The 13,300-nt window shown below is 39.6% G+C and overlaps 1 pseudogene; it reads right to left on the reverse strand.

Moving 5' to 3' along the window:
* Positions 1–554: 554 nt before the first annotated feature.
* On the reverse strand, positions 555–1,132 carry LOC138377377 (S-phase kinase-associated protein 1-like; annotated as a pseudogene).
* Between the last annotated feature and the right edge of the window lie 12,168 nt (positions 1,133–13,300).

Genomic DNA, 13,300 nt, shown 5'->3' on the forward strand with positions numbered 1-13,300 from the left:
AGTCCTCAGATCCCATTAAGGGAGCCCTGCTATACACAAGCTAATAAGTATCAGTGTTACTGCTTGACTCTAGGAGGCTGGAAGACATGTTAATAACTCCACTCAGAACATCTATTTCAAGTAGTCTTTCTCCAGTTTCCAACTCATGAATTAAGATGATATTTTAATTCTATTTCAAAAAACTTTTTGCAAGTTCTTTTATGTGCAATTCCAACTTTTAAAAGGTCACTAAAGTTACCTGGACAATAAACAAGGCAGAAATTGCTTTACAAAAAGAAGGGAGAGCCCAAAATGTCACTTTCTATAGAGAATCCCCAGTTCAGTTTTATTCAGAGCGAAGAACAAAGACACTTTTGATCATAATGGACGAAAATCAGCCATAGGTTTGGAATCTGTACTCAAACTACACATGCAATGAGAGCAATATTCTGCTAATACAACGGATCTGCTGCTGCATTTGTCTACTGTTTGTCTGATATTAACAATGATAAGCAGAGCAGTGCAACTAGTATTTGGGGCAATCCTTACCATGTTACAGTGTCAGACACGACATTCTACTTCTCTTCACACCACTGGTTCTCTGGGCTTCCTTCCCTTTAGTAAAGTCGTTTTTGATATTGAAGGTCTTGTTGAATCTCCTTAGGAGTTTTCCCCTTGATCATATTGGCCAAAGTCTTGCATGTAACATCAAGCAAACATTTGATGTCTAAGTAGTCTGCAGCCAGAATAAGTTCAAAAATGGTTCCTTGGTCAATTTTCAGGAATTCTTGGTCCCAAACAGGGATATCGTATGTTCTCTTTTCATTGTTCTCATAGTACTCAGGAAGAGGAGGGTCATCCCTGTGGTGGGCGCACCACTGAATGAATGACTTTTTAAAATATTGCTGCATTATCATTTGATAGAGGAACTGGATCACCATCTCCTTCATCATCCATTCACAAATCTGCCTTTTAGGGACATTTGGGTTGCTTTCATACTCTTTATTAGTGACCATATCATACTTCTTCATTCAACAGGTAGTTGATGAACAGAGACTTCCAATTTGGTCTTGACAGTCACAGATTGTTTAGCAATTTCCACCTCAACTTCAAATATCTCTCCATCAGAACTCTGCAACTTAATTGAAGGCATTGGTTCAGTCTGAAAGGACGGCCAGCTAGAGGCTGATGAGAGCTGGGTGGCATCAGCACTATAAGAGAAAGGCAGAGGACAAGGCCACCACCTGAATTTAAGAGTCAAACAGATTCTGCAAAGTAAACATCTCCTTTTCTTCATTTGCATCTACCTATAGTCATGTTAGGGACATTTTGGAAATGATTTGTGGAGTAGGAAACTCATGGAAAACGATGGGCATTCCATAATCACAAATGACCAACCCTTACATCAACTTCCAGACACACCAAAATTGGCAGCTAGATTTAGCAAATAAAAATAGAGGACACCCAGTTAAATTTTCATTTTAAATAAACAATAAATTTTTCAAAATATAAGTATGTCCCAAATATTACACAGGAGTGCAGTGCACTAAAAATTATTTTGTAATTAAAAATTGTTCATTATACTAAAAATTTATTCATTCAATGTATTCATTCAATTTAGTGCATTGTAGTACATTAAAAATTATTCTGTACTGAAAAAAATATTCATTATTTACCTGAAATTAAAATTTCAGTGGGCATGCTCTATTTTATCTGGCAATTTCATGCTGAGACATTTTAATAGCAATGTTTTTCTTTCTTATTAGAATGTGAGCCCCTTTATGGTAGGGATGAAGTAATTCATACTTCAGCAGTACATGATACATAATGGACACACAACAGAAATGAATGAATGTAAAGGATAAATTTTTAAGAATCCCATGAAAACTCTTCAGTTTTCAAATTTTTGTCAAATCTTCAAGTAAGTAACCATCATCTACCTCTAGAAATATTCTTTACCTTTGTATGTCCAGTTAATATAGTTACTTCTTATTTCTTTGTTTAAACTTTTCATATTAAATGACAGGTTATCCTTATTGAGAGTGATACTACTTCCAGAGCTTTGGTTTATACATGAGTTTGGATTTACAAAATGCTCCAGGATGGTATGTAGATGAGAAGAAAACGGATCTTGTTCACCAAGTTAATGCTTTAGATAGATGTACTGTCTGTCTCTGTCTCTCTGCCTCTTCCTTTCTCTCTCTTTCTCTCTTTCTCTCTCTACACATGCACACACATTCAGACTCTGAATAAAGGCATGCAGTTTTGCAAGTTTATGAATTCAACTCACCATCGCTAATGCATATTAATCAGGTAACACATCTCAGAAATGACCATGACCCCAGTAAAACTGTGAAATATGAGATACAGTATGCTTCTGATGTGCCTGCCCTTCTGATGTCTTCCTTTCTTCCATATCTGAGCTGTTTCCGTGACCTATTTTCCAAGGACCTCAACCTCCCACTCCATTACCGCTCCCCACGACTGTCAGAACCACATCAGCTGGTCCTCCAGGTCAGTTTTCCATAGCTGTCACTCAGTCTCACAGAATTGGTTGCTATCCTGCTCCTTGTACAAACCACAATAGCAACGTGTGACTACTCCCTCAAGGTAACTTTGTGACTTCCCAGACGAATGATATTAATCTTAACTATGAGAAACAAATTAGCAGAAACCATAGATTCATTTCCCATTTTGCCAGAGAAAGTTTTATTTCAACAGTGCTTTTGTGATATAACTCAACAGAATGACTAGTGATGTGACTTTCTGGCCAAGTAAGAAAGGAGTTAGTGTGATGGTTGTTGTGACTGTTGGATTATTCTTGCAGGCTAGCGGGGTATCCTTGATAATTGTGACCTCTGGGAATACCATACATTCCCCTGAGCAAATCTAGCTTCCTTCAAATAGTTGAAGTTCTTGAAAGTTTCTTTCGTGGTTCCCCCCTTGTGTTGTATTTCAGGTACAAGCTGATCCACTAAGAAATCAATGTTTGCCATAGTCTAACCACACTCAGTCTGCTCAAATTTAATTCATGCAGGATATTATTTTTATAACATAGGACATCTGCTTCTTTCTTTCTTGTCCCCACTGCCTTTGACATCTATTTTTTCCTGCTAGTCCATCTTGCTTAACTACACATCTCTAGGAAACTTTCCCTTCCTACTCCAGTCAATATTAAATAAACACTTTCTCTGAACTCTCAGTGCATTTCCAGTTTATACACATACACGCTTCCATTTTCTTCCTATGTGGAAACTCATATGAGCAACTATCAATCCCCATAATACTTCTTTATTTTTTATTTTTATTTTTGAGACAGAGTCTCACTCTGTTGCCTGGGCTAGAGTGCCGTGGTGTCAGCCTAGCTCACAGCAACCTCAAAGTCCCAGGCTCAAGCAATCCTTCTGCCTCAGCCTCCTGAGTAGCTGGGACTACAGGCATGCACCACCATGCCTGGCTAATTTTTTCTATATATACTTTTAGTTGTCCAGTTAATTTCTTTCTATATTTAGTAGAGATGGGACCTTCCTCTTGCTCAGGCTGGTCTCGAACTCCTGACCTCGAGCAATCCTCACGCCTCAGCCTCCCAGAGTGCTACGATTACAGGTGTGACCCACCGCGCCCGGCCTCCATAATATTTCTTGTAAAAAGTTTCACCATTTCTATTTCTGTTCACAGAAGAATAAAATCAAGGATCAACTTCTTAATATTGGTATGTATTCCTAAATAAACACTCTAGTTTCAAAATCTGTTATTAGACAACTATAATTAATTCCTGAAACAATAACAAACTGCAACATTAGCTCTGTGTATTTGGCCAAGTGTTCAGAGGCTGTGGCTATTAGTGAGAACTGGTAGTAACACTTTATAGCCCAATTTTGTATGCAGTAAGTTTTCTTTAAATTTTTTAAAGCTAGAATACTATTTTTTTTTTGACACTAGAACAGGGCACAGGAGTACACACTGTACAGATACCTACATCAAGTTGTTACTAAGAATATATGGATAATTCCAGAACTCGGCTTTCTATGCCTTAGATGGAACTCCTAAAAGGCTCCAAATTGGGTCTCATATAAGAAGAAAAATGTACTAATAGTTAAAGAATATCATATAAATGAAAATCTCATGAATTTTCAAGGCTGGGTATAGTGAGGCTCTTGCAGAATACCACATTACCTTATTGTTTCCTTTAGGCTTCAATGAATTCAACAAACACTTAGGAAACTTTTTTTTTTTTTTTTGCTATTGTGCTAGGAACTAGGCTTATATATTGTTTGTATACTCTTCAATCAAGCAATTAAAAAAACTTGCTGGGGGGCCCCGTGCTAGGAGACACTTGGGTAGTTCTGTCCAGCAGGACCACTGCGGTGTTGAAAGTTGCCCCAAGCAGCTGTGCACAGCAGGACGGTTTGATTGGGGTCTGGGGAAGGGGCAAGGTCAGACTGGTCACAACCAGGGCTGGAGATTTGGAGTCAACTGCCTCAAAGGTAATGGGGTCTACCACTTTGGTTATCTGGGAAATGGAAAGAAAAAGGGAGAGGGGAACCCCACGTACTCAGGCGCCCCCACCACTTTCTGATTGGACTCACTTAGCATCTGCAGAAAGAACAATAAAACGAAAAACATTCCAGGGGTGAAACCCAAAGGTCAACCTCTGGCTGTGCGGGACAATGCGGGGGGTGGGGGGGGGGGTCTGGCCTTCTCTTCTCCAAAGTGATGCAGGCGTCTTAAAGAAGAGACATTTTTCTCCGGGAAGATTCTAAACAAACACTAACTCCAGGGCAGCCAAACCACTGGCAGCAGACCGAGGGAGGAGTGTCGCTATGTGAATTGCTACATTGGGATCCGGACCCGGAGCGACAGCCGCGCCCCTCCGCCCCCCGCGCGACCCCGGGCCCGCCGCACGCTCCCAGCCGCGCCGTCCTGCGCCCCCGCCCCCGCCGGGAGCCGCGGCGCGCACCGCCCGGCCCGAGCGCGCACCCGGCACTCCGGCGCCGCCGGCTCGGAGCGCTCAGACCGCGGCCGCCGCAGCCGGCGAAGCAGACGAACTCCCGCACGCCCGCCGACATGCGCCTCGGCTAGCGGCTCCCGGGTCCCCCGCACCACCACGCGTCTTCCTCTCGATTCTTCTCTCTCTCTCTCTCTCTCTCTCTCTCACACACACACACACACGCACACGATCTCATATCTACACACTGGAGGATTAAAAAAGAACATTTCCTTCGCGCCCCCTCCCTCGCCACCCTGCGAAGCAGAGGAGCCGCGCGGTGAGGGGCCCCGGACCGTCTGGAAATGCTCATCCTAAAGCACCTCCTCGCTTGCATCCAGCTGCTGTGTGTTTGCCGCCTGGGTGAGTGATAGACCTCGGTGGGGTTTCATCTCCGGGATCGGTGGGGCGCGGGTTGGGGGATTTCAACGTATTCGCCACTTGCTGCCGTCGCCATCTAGCAAGGAGAAAAAAGGGACCGTCAACTCGGCTCCCGCGGTGGCGCGATGGATGTCAGCCGCGTGGGAGATACGCGCCCCCTCCCCACCTCGCGCCGCCGCCACCTTCCCTGCGCCCGCGGGGATACGTGCCCCGGACCCTACAGGGCACAGGCTGGGTTATTAGGTCCCTTCCGCCGCCGTTCTTCTCTCCTCTTTTGCAAAGTGTGGAAATAGCCTTTTAGATATAAATAGTAAAGATAAATAAATGACCAGAAATACAACTGTGGTGCGGGGCTACATACTACACTGTATTTTTGTTGTTCCTTTTCATGCTACAGGTATTATGGGCTTAAATGAAAAATACACGTGTCTGGTGTGAATTGCACACATACACACACTCACACGCACACCTGAAAGGTAATAACAGGAACAAGCACCAACCTGACTTTTCAGTGTTTTTTAGTACTTTCAATTTAGTCACATTCAAGTTCAGGCAGTTACTTTAAAAAAAAAAAAAAAAAAAGTTCAATCAGAATCTCCATCTGCATTCTGCCACTGCTGCCAAAGCCAGAGAAGAGCTGCAGGTCCATGTATTTATTCATGGATTCGTCTTTCATCCACCACTCTCCAGGTTACAGAATTAAAACTGAAATTGCATTCTGAAATAGCCTGTTTGAGCATTTACCTGGAATGCAGATTCAAGTTCTCCCGTCATTTTCCAGAAAAATTGTACGATTGGATTTTTGCATTTTATTTTTTCCTTCATGAAGATTTTACATAACAATGGACTATGATAGATTTGAAGGCATTAACCTGAAAGTTACAAGATGTTGTGCCTCAGTTTTTGAGTACAGGTACCTAACTCTTTTCAATCAGATGAACCCAAGTTTTAAATTTCAGATGGTTCATAATACAGTAGATATTAAACCTACATTTTCACCCAATAGATGGTGCTGCTCTTGGCACAGTAACGTTTACAAACAGAAAATCATTTTTCAAGTTCTAACTAATGAGAATTGCTTGAAAATATGGTCATGATTGCCCATAGCCCACTACATACATGGACATGATTTAAATTCCAAAAGCTTTATAAAAGTGCTCAGGGCTAGTGTGATGCACACAGTTGACATATGATACTTGCAGGGGAATCTCTGGTCCTGGTTGACTCTAAAAACTTACAGTTGATTCTGGAGAGGGGAAGACATGTTTTAAAAGTGCTGGGCCGGGCGTGGTGGCTCACGCCTGTAATCCTAGCACGCTGGGAGGCCGAGGTGGGCGGATCGTTTGAGCTCAGGAGTTCGAGACCAGCCTGAGCAAGAGCGAGACCCCATCTCTACTAAAAAAATAGAAAGAAATTATATGGACAGCTAAAAATATATATAGAAAAAATTAGCCGGGCATGGTGGTGCATGCCTGTAGTCCCAGCTACTCGGGAGGCTGAGACAGGAGGATTGCTTGAGCCCAGGAGTTTGAGGTTGCTGTGAGCTAGGCTGACGCCACGGCACTCACTCTAGCCTGGGCAACAGAGTGAGACTCTGTCTCAAAAAAAAAAAAAAAATAAAATAAAAGTGCTGTAGTCATCAAACACACACCTGTTGAATTTATATGTCTGTTATCGGTCTATTTTATCAGCAAAGCCAGGTCCTCTGAGTACTTAAACTATTATTTAAGTAACTCTCACAGTAGTATGGAAGTAAACCAGAGAGTATTGCATCAAAACCACATACCCAGAGTATCTTGTGAATCCTTTTGTTTAAAAAAAAAATTGAGATAAAATTCACATATCATACAATTCATCTGTTTTAAGTGTACATTTCAGCAGTTTTTAGTATATTCATTATGTTGTGCAGTCATCATCACTATCTGATTCCGAAACATTTAAATCACCCACAAAAAGAAACCCCACACTCATTAGCAGACATTTCCCATTCCCCGTAACCCCAGCTCCTAGCAACCACTAATCGACTTTCTGTCTATAGATTTGCCTATTCTGAACATTTTATAGAAATAGAATCATGCTACATGTGGCCTTTTGTGTCTGGCTTTCTTCATTTGGCATAATGTTTTAAAAGTCCATCCATGTTATAGCATGCATCAGTACTTCATTCTTTTTTGTGGCTGAGTAATATTCCATTATGTGAATATATCACATCTGCAAAGATTTTTCTTAGTAAAGCATTCTTTGTAGCCTGTTTTTGGTTGTGTGGACTTCAATTTATTGGACATTTTCTTTAACTTTTCGATGATGTAAAATTTAAGCATGAAGAATTGAATTCATTGTTTAAGACTATCACAAGCTTATGTAATGATGTTGAATTTAATCCTGTAATGAAACTCAAAATGTGTTGTGGGTTTTTTGTTTGTTTTGTTTTGTTTTGAGACTGGAAGGTGACTTGCTTTTGTATCCCTTACCATTTTGACAAAGTTCTCCTTTTATATTGTTGGCAACAAGCTGACCTAGAGGCCTTGGTAACCTCAAATGGCATAAATATCTTGATCTTGGGGTAGCGTTTTTTGAAAAACTGAAGCACACTATATACAAATGAAAAATTCAGCCTCCACTTCAACTATTTTTCCCCTAGCACCTACTTTAGTGTTTGTGGATACGTTTATTCCTCATGTTCAGTGTCCTTGAATCCAATGAGGTATCGTGGCACATGCAATAGGTGCTAAGGAAGGGTCTGTCAACTGACTAAGACTCACTGTACAAGATGACAGCTCAATACAACGTGAACATTAGGCTGCCACTCTTTCCATTACCCAGGAATAAGTTGTAGGGTTCACTAACGTGTTCATTAGTGACATTGAGAAAGTCTTAGTGATCAGGATCATATCACTTTCTGAGTCCAAAGTGTTCTGATGTTATGAACTGGGAATATAGACCAACTCCTTCTTTCAAAAAACTTTCCAAGCAGAAAATTTGGAAACAAATTTTTTTTTGTTGACTGAAACAAATTTTTTCTTGACACTGAACAGGTATATCTTATGGGGAAAACTGCAGTGGCTTTCCTGTAAGGAGGCTTAACTATGAGTCATAGAGGAGAGGTAGGTGTTTTAAGAGCTTTTAAGGAATAGTTTCTTCCAATTAATGAGAATTCAGGATCTTTGAATTAAGTGAGTTATAGCGCTGCAAGGTACACTAAGTTCAAATGTTTAAGTATTATTATTAAATATGTAATGAATCAGATTCTGAACTTTTTAGTCATGTCTTACCGCTTTAAGAGCTACATTAACAAGTTGGGTATAACAAATTATACCCAACTCCTCTTCAGTAATTAATTTCTTAATTTATCCTGGCTATGGAGTCAGTGGAATTCAGTATGTTATAACTCTCGGTTTGGTCTATTTATCCTCTGAAAACAAATTGTAACCACAAATATAAAATATTCATGGTTTTCCCCCAAATAATAACTAGTCTCTATTCAGAAAATTAATTACTTTTGATTTGCAAAGTAGCAATTTTCTTTATTTCGTTTCTCTCTCTTTTTCATGCAGACTGTGGTTGCATGCACCCGGGGAAGTTTGCCAGGATAAATCATTTCATTGATGAATTCATTTCTGCTCTCACGTCTGCACTAGAGATTTAAGATCTTGCTTAAAATTTTATGTGGTGGGAATTTTGCTTCTGGCAAAAATTCAGATTTTTCTGGAAGCATGATCTGCATGTCCCCATTCTCTTTAACTCACAAAAGACTTTTTTTGGTCTTTCTTTAAAATTTCAGAATATTACTCTGGGGGTATAAATGTTTTGGTTACATAGTTTGCTTTTGCACAGTTTGAGTCGAAGTTATGAGTGTGTCCATCACCTGATAGTGTGCATTGAACCCATTAGGTGTGAATTTAACCATCCCTACTCCCCCCCCACCTGCTTGATTTCTGTTAAGTTTTACTTCCATATGTGCATATAAGTGTTGACCCATTAGTTCCAATTTAGTAGTGAGTACATGTGGTGTTTGTATTTCCATTCTTGTGATACTTCACTTAGAAGAATGTTCTCCATTTCCATCCAGGTTGTTAGAAAAGGTATCAATTCACCATTTTTTTATGACTAATACCCCATCGTATACATATAGCACATTTTATTAATCCACTCATGTATTGATGGGCACTTAGATTGTTTCCATATCTTTGCAATTGTAAATTGTGCTGCTATAAACATTCTAGTGCAACTGTCTTTTTTATAGAATGTCTTTTTTTCCTTTGGGTAAGTACCCAGTAGTAGGATTGCTGGATCAAATGGCAGGTCTACTTTCAGTTCTTTGAGGTATCTCCATACTACTTTCCATAGAAATTGTACTAGTTTGAGTACCACCAGCAGTGTATAAAGTGTTCATTTTTCTCAGCATCCATGCCAGCATCTGTTGTTTTGGGACTTTTTGATAAAAGCCATTTTCATTAGAGTTAGGTGATATCTCATTGTGGTTTTGATTTGCATTTCCCTGATGATTAGAGACGTTGAGTATTTTTTAAATATGTTTATTGGCCGTTAATCTAACCTGCTTCCTTAGCGCAGTAGGCAGTTTGTCAGTCTCATAATCCGAAGGTCCAAAAAGATTTGAGTAATATCTGAGAGCTTTATTTGACCAGCAATTTGCCAACTGCTCAGACTGTAGCATGGAAATGGAACTCCCTAAGTCAGAACCAGAGGACCTCAAAGGAAGGACTTGATTGAGAAGATGAGCTTGTATTTGATTTCCAGTTACCGTCAACTGAAGTGTTTACCATGTGCATTCCTGGTACATTTTCTCATTTCATTTTCCCCCAAACCCTTTGATGTTGGTTTTCATCTTATACCTTTTATAGATAAGGAAACACAGCACAGAGAAGTCCGATAACCTACCTAACATCACACAGCCTGTTTCAGGCCATATATTTTTTCTGACCAGAACCTGATGCTTCTTCTCTTTTTATTCCTGAGAGATCAGTTTGCTGTTTACTATTTACTAGCTTGCTTACATGGGATGTGATGGTACATTTTAGAATCTCATTTGTTTTCTTACAGATCCCTTTCATGATTCTTCTCATGTGTTTTTTTCCCATATTGCTTTTTTTGTACTTTTAAAAAATTTGTCATAATTTACTTTTTCTAGTGTACCATCTTGGAAGTTTTAACAAATACATACGGTCACGTAATGACCATCGTCATCCAGATACAGAACAGTCCCATCCATACCACTTTAACTGCTCATTCATTACGTGTTCACCACGTGCCCCGACATCTGCTAGGCACCGTGCTAGACACTAATAATTCAGCGGAGCTCTGACACTCACAATGTGCACAATCCAGCTAATCTGATTCAGTCCCACGATGAAAACCTTTAAATCTCACTTTTAAGATACGTTCTCCATTCACAACTGGTTGAGAATAACAGTCTTTTCCAAATATCTCTTAAAGTGTTGAATATGTTAACTCTCAAATATCTTGAAATGCTTCCCACTCCATCTAGAATGCCAGTGGTAAAAGTCAGAGCCAACTGAAACATGATTTAAATTGTGCTTTAACTTTTAATGTCTTATTGGGAATAATTCCTAGCAGGAACTTCAGGTTACAAAAGGAAACTATGTTTTTGTGTGTGTTTGCAGTTTTTCAGAGACATGTATAACGTACGATACAGCCATTAAAGAAAAAATGTTTATCGTATTGCACAATCCTAAAACACTTTTACTTTGGAACTGTGCTAAGACCATAGCCACTAGGCAGATGTGGCTATTAAATTTAAAATTTATTAAAATAAAATAAAATAATTCAGTTCCTCAATCACACCAGCCACATTTGTGGCCAGTGGCAACCAGGTGTGGCCGTACAGATAGAAAACATTTCCATCAGCACAGAAAGTCTACTGGGCACTGCTGTTTTAGGGCAACAACAATAGCGCTGATAAAGTAATGATTGCTAGTACTCATGAGAAGTTGTCAACTCAACTAGAAAAATGTTTAAGTCACTAAAAATATTTGAATTGTCATGCATGTGGGTTATTTGTGGCCTATATTGTGGTAGCCATACATACATTATAGAAATATTGTGGTAGCCCTTGGGAGAGCAGCATAGGTGAAGAAAGTTTCATGGCCACTTTGTGGCTTTTATAGACTGAGGTTGAATGGTGAGATTAACTCCTGGTTTGCAAGTGAGTGCTCTGTTCCCAGAGCATGTTTTCCATAATTTGTTCTAGCATCCACTATATTGTTTTGTAATTTATCTGTCTCCTCCACTAGACCAAGCTCGGTAGGGGCAAAAACTATATATCATTTATGCTTGGATTCTCAGAATTAGCACCTATAGTGGGTGCTTAATAAATCTTTAATGTGTAAGGTCTTAGAGAGATGGTCCCATTAAGCTTCTCAGACAAAAGTAGCTTTTTGTTGTTGAGATTGACCAATTTACACTGGTCTTTTCCTCATTTGATTTTGATCTGAATCCGAGAATAAGGTCAGCATTCACCTTGACCTGTCCATCTTTAATGTCACTTCTGGCACTAGAACTTCACTTCCATTGATTCTCCCAGAAATGCACATAAAGCATCACCTAGATCCAGACACTATGTCTCCATGAAAAATAAAGCTCCCATGATTGATACTGCATGGGTAGTTGCAAAAGCAGTCTTGAGTGAACATTTCATTCTATATGAGTTGGCACCAATGAGTCTTGGATATGTCACAGGTGGCCAGGGCATCAAGTCAGTGAATGTACCTCTGTGTGTATGTGTGCGTGTACTGCTTGTATGTTGGAAAGGAAAAGGCAGTGGGGGTGATGGGTGGTTAGTAATGAGAAATGAAGCATCTTGAGCCCATGAAGATTGTATTTTCAGTCAAAGGCCATCATATTGGATTAAATTTCATCTGGTCAAGCTGGCTGTAAGAGATAGTGGCCCGAGACAGTTATGGAAACCAGGCAAATGTTGTGAAGTGCAGTTACATCATGTGGATGTGTGTACTTTTGGAGTTTATCTGTAGTGTTATTATTAATCCCAGAGATTATGGGCTGCACCCAGTTTAGCCCTGTACACATCACATGTACAGCAAATATTTGAATTAGTTGAATTCAAATGGAATGGGGCACGAGATGAGTTAGAGATCCTCACAGTAGTCAAAAGCGGAAAAGAAGGAACTTTTTCTTTCATTAGGTTTTTTGCTTTATTTCTTTTCTTTTCTCTCCCTTCTTTCCTTTCTTCCTTTCTTCTTTTGTTGCAACTTCTTCTTCACCTTCACTTCCTTTGAGTATGAATTTAAGATAATCAAATGCACTTAGGTTTGCTCATCATCTTGAAGAGTTTGATAAGGAGGAGATTGATGCTCTTTGTCACCATTAGTGAAAAATATTTTTACTGTGTTAATATACTTTGGGGTTCTTTGTAGTTAATAGCATTTTAAATATGAGTTGACAGATGTTTCTGCCTATGATTTCCAGTGTGTTCAAATTGGCCGGTTGCCTCTTTCTTTTTTTTCCCTTCTGATATTTGCCCACTGATACCGAAGTAAACTCAGTTATTCCAGGGTCCCAGTTAATGTGAACTTTCTAATCTTATTCAAAAAGCATGAGTCAATTTACATACATATTAAATATATATATACATATATGCATACATTTACAAGTTCCCTTGGAAACATAGTCCTTATATATTTAAAAAGGACAATTTATTAATTACTATGAAAGAAGGATTTTCTGTTAAAATAGTTATAATAATGGCCAGTCTACAGGTACCTTTCCACTCTTGGAGAATCATTCTGTCCTCTCTCGCTGCCTTTCCCTTTAACACCTACTCCGTAACTTTTCTACTCTTTTACTGTCGCTGACTGAGCTACTTATTTCTTGAATCCTAAAGCTCTAGTATATTTACCTAATGATAAGTCCTGATATAAACCTGATAAACTCAGTACCTTGAGTTGGAATAAAAGA

This window comes from Eulemur rufifrons, chromosome 29, assembly GCF_041146395.1.
Source record: "Eulemur rufifrons isolate Redbay chromosome 29, OSU_ERuf_1, whole genome shotgun sequence".
NCBI lineage: Eukaryota > Metazoa > Chordata > Mammalia > Primates > Lemuridae > Eulemur > Eulemur rufifrons.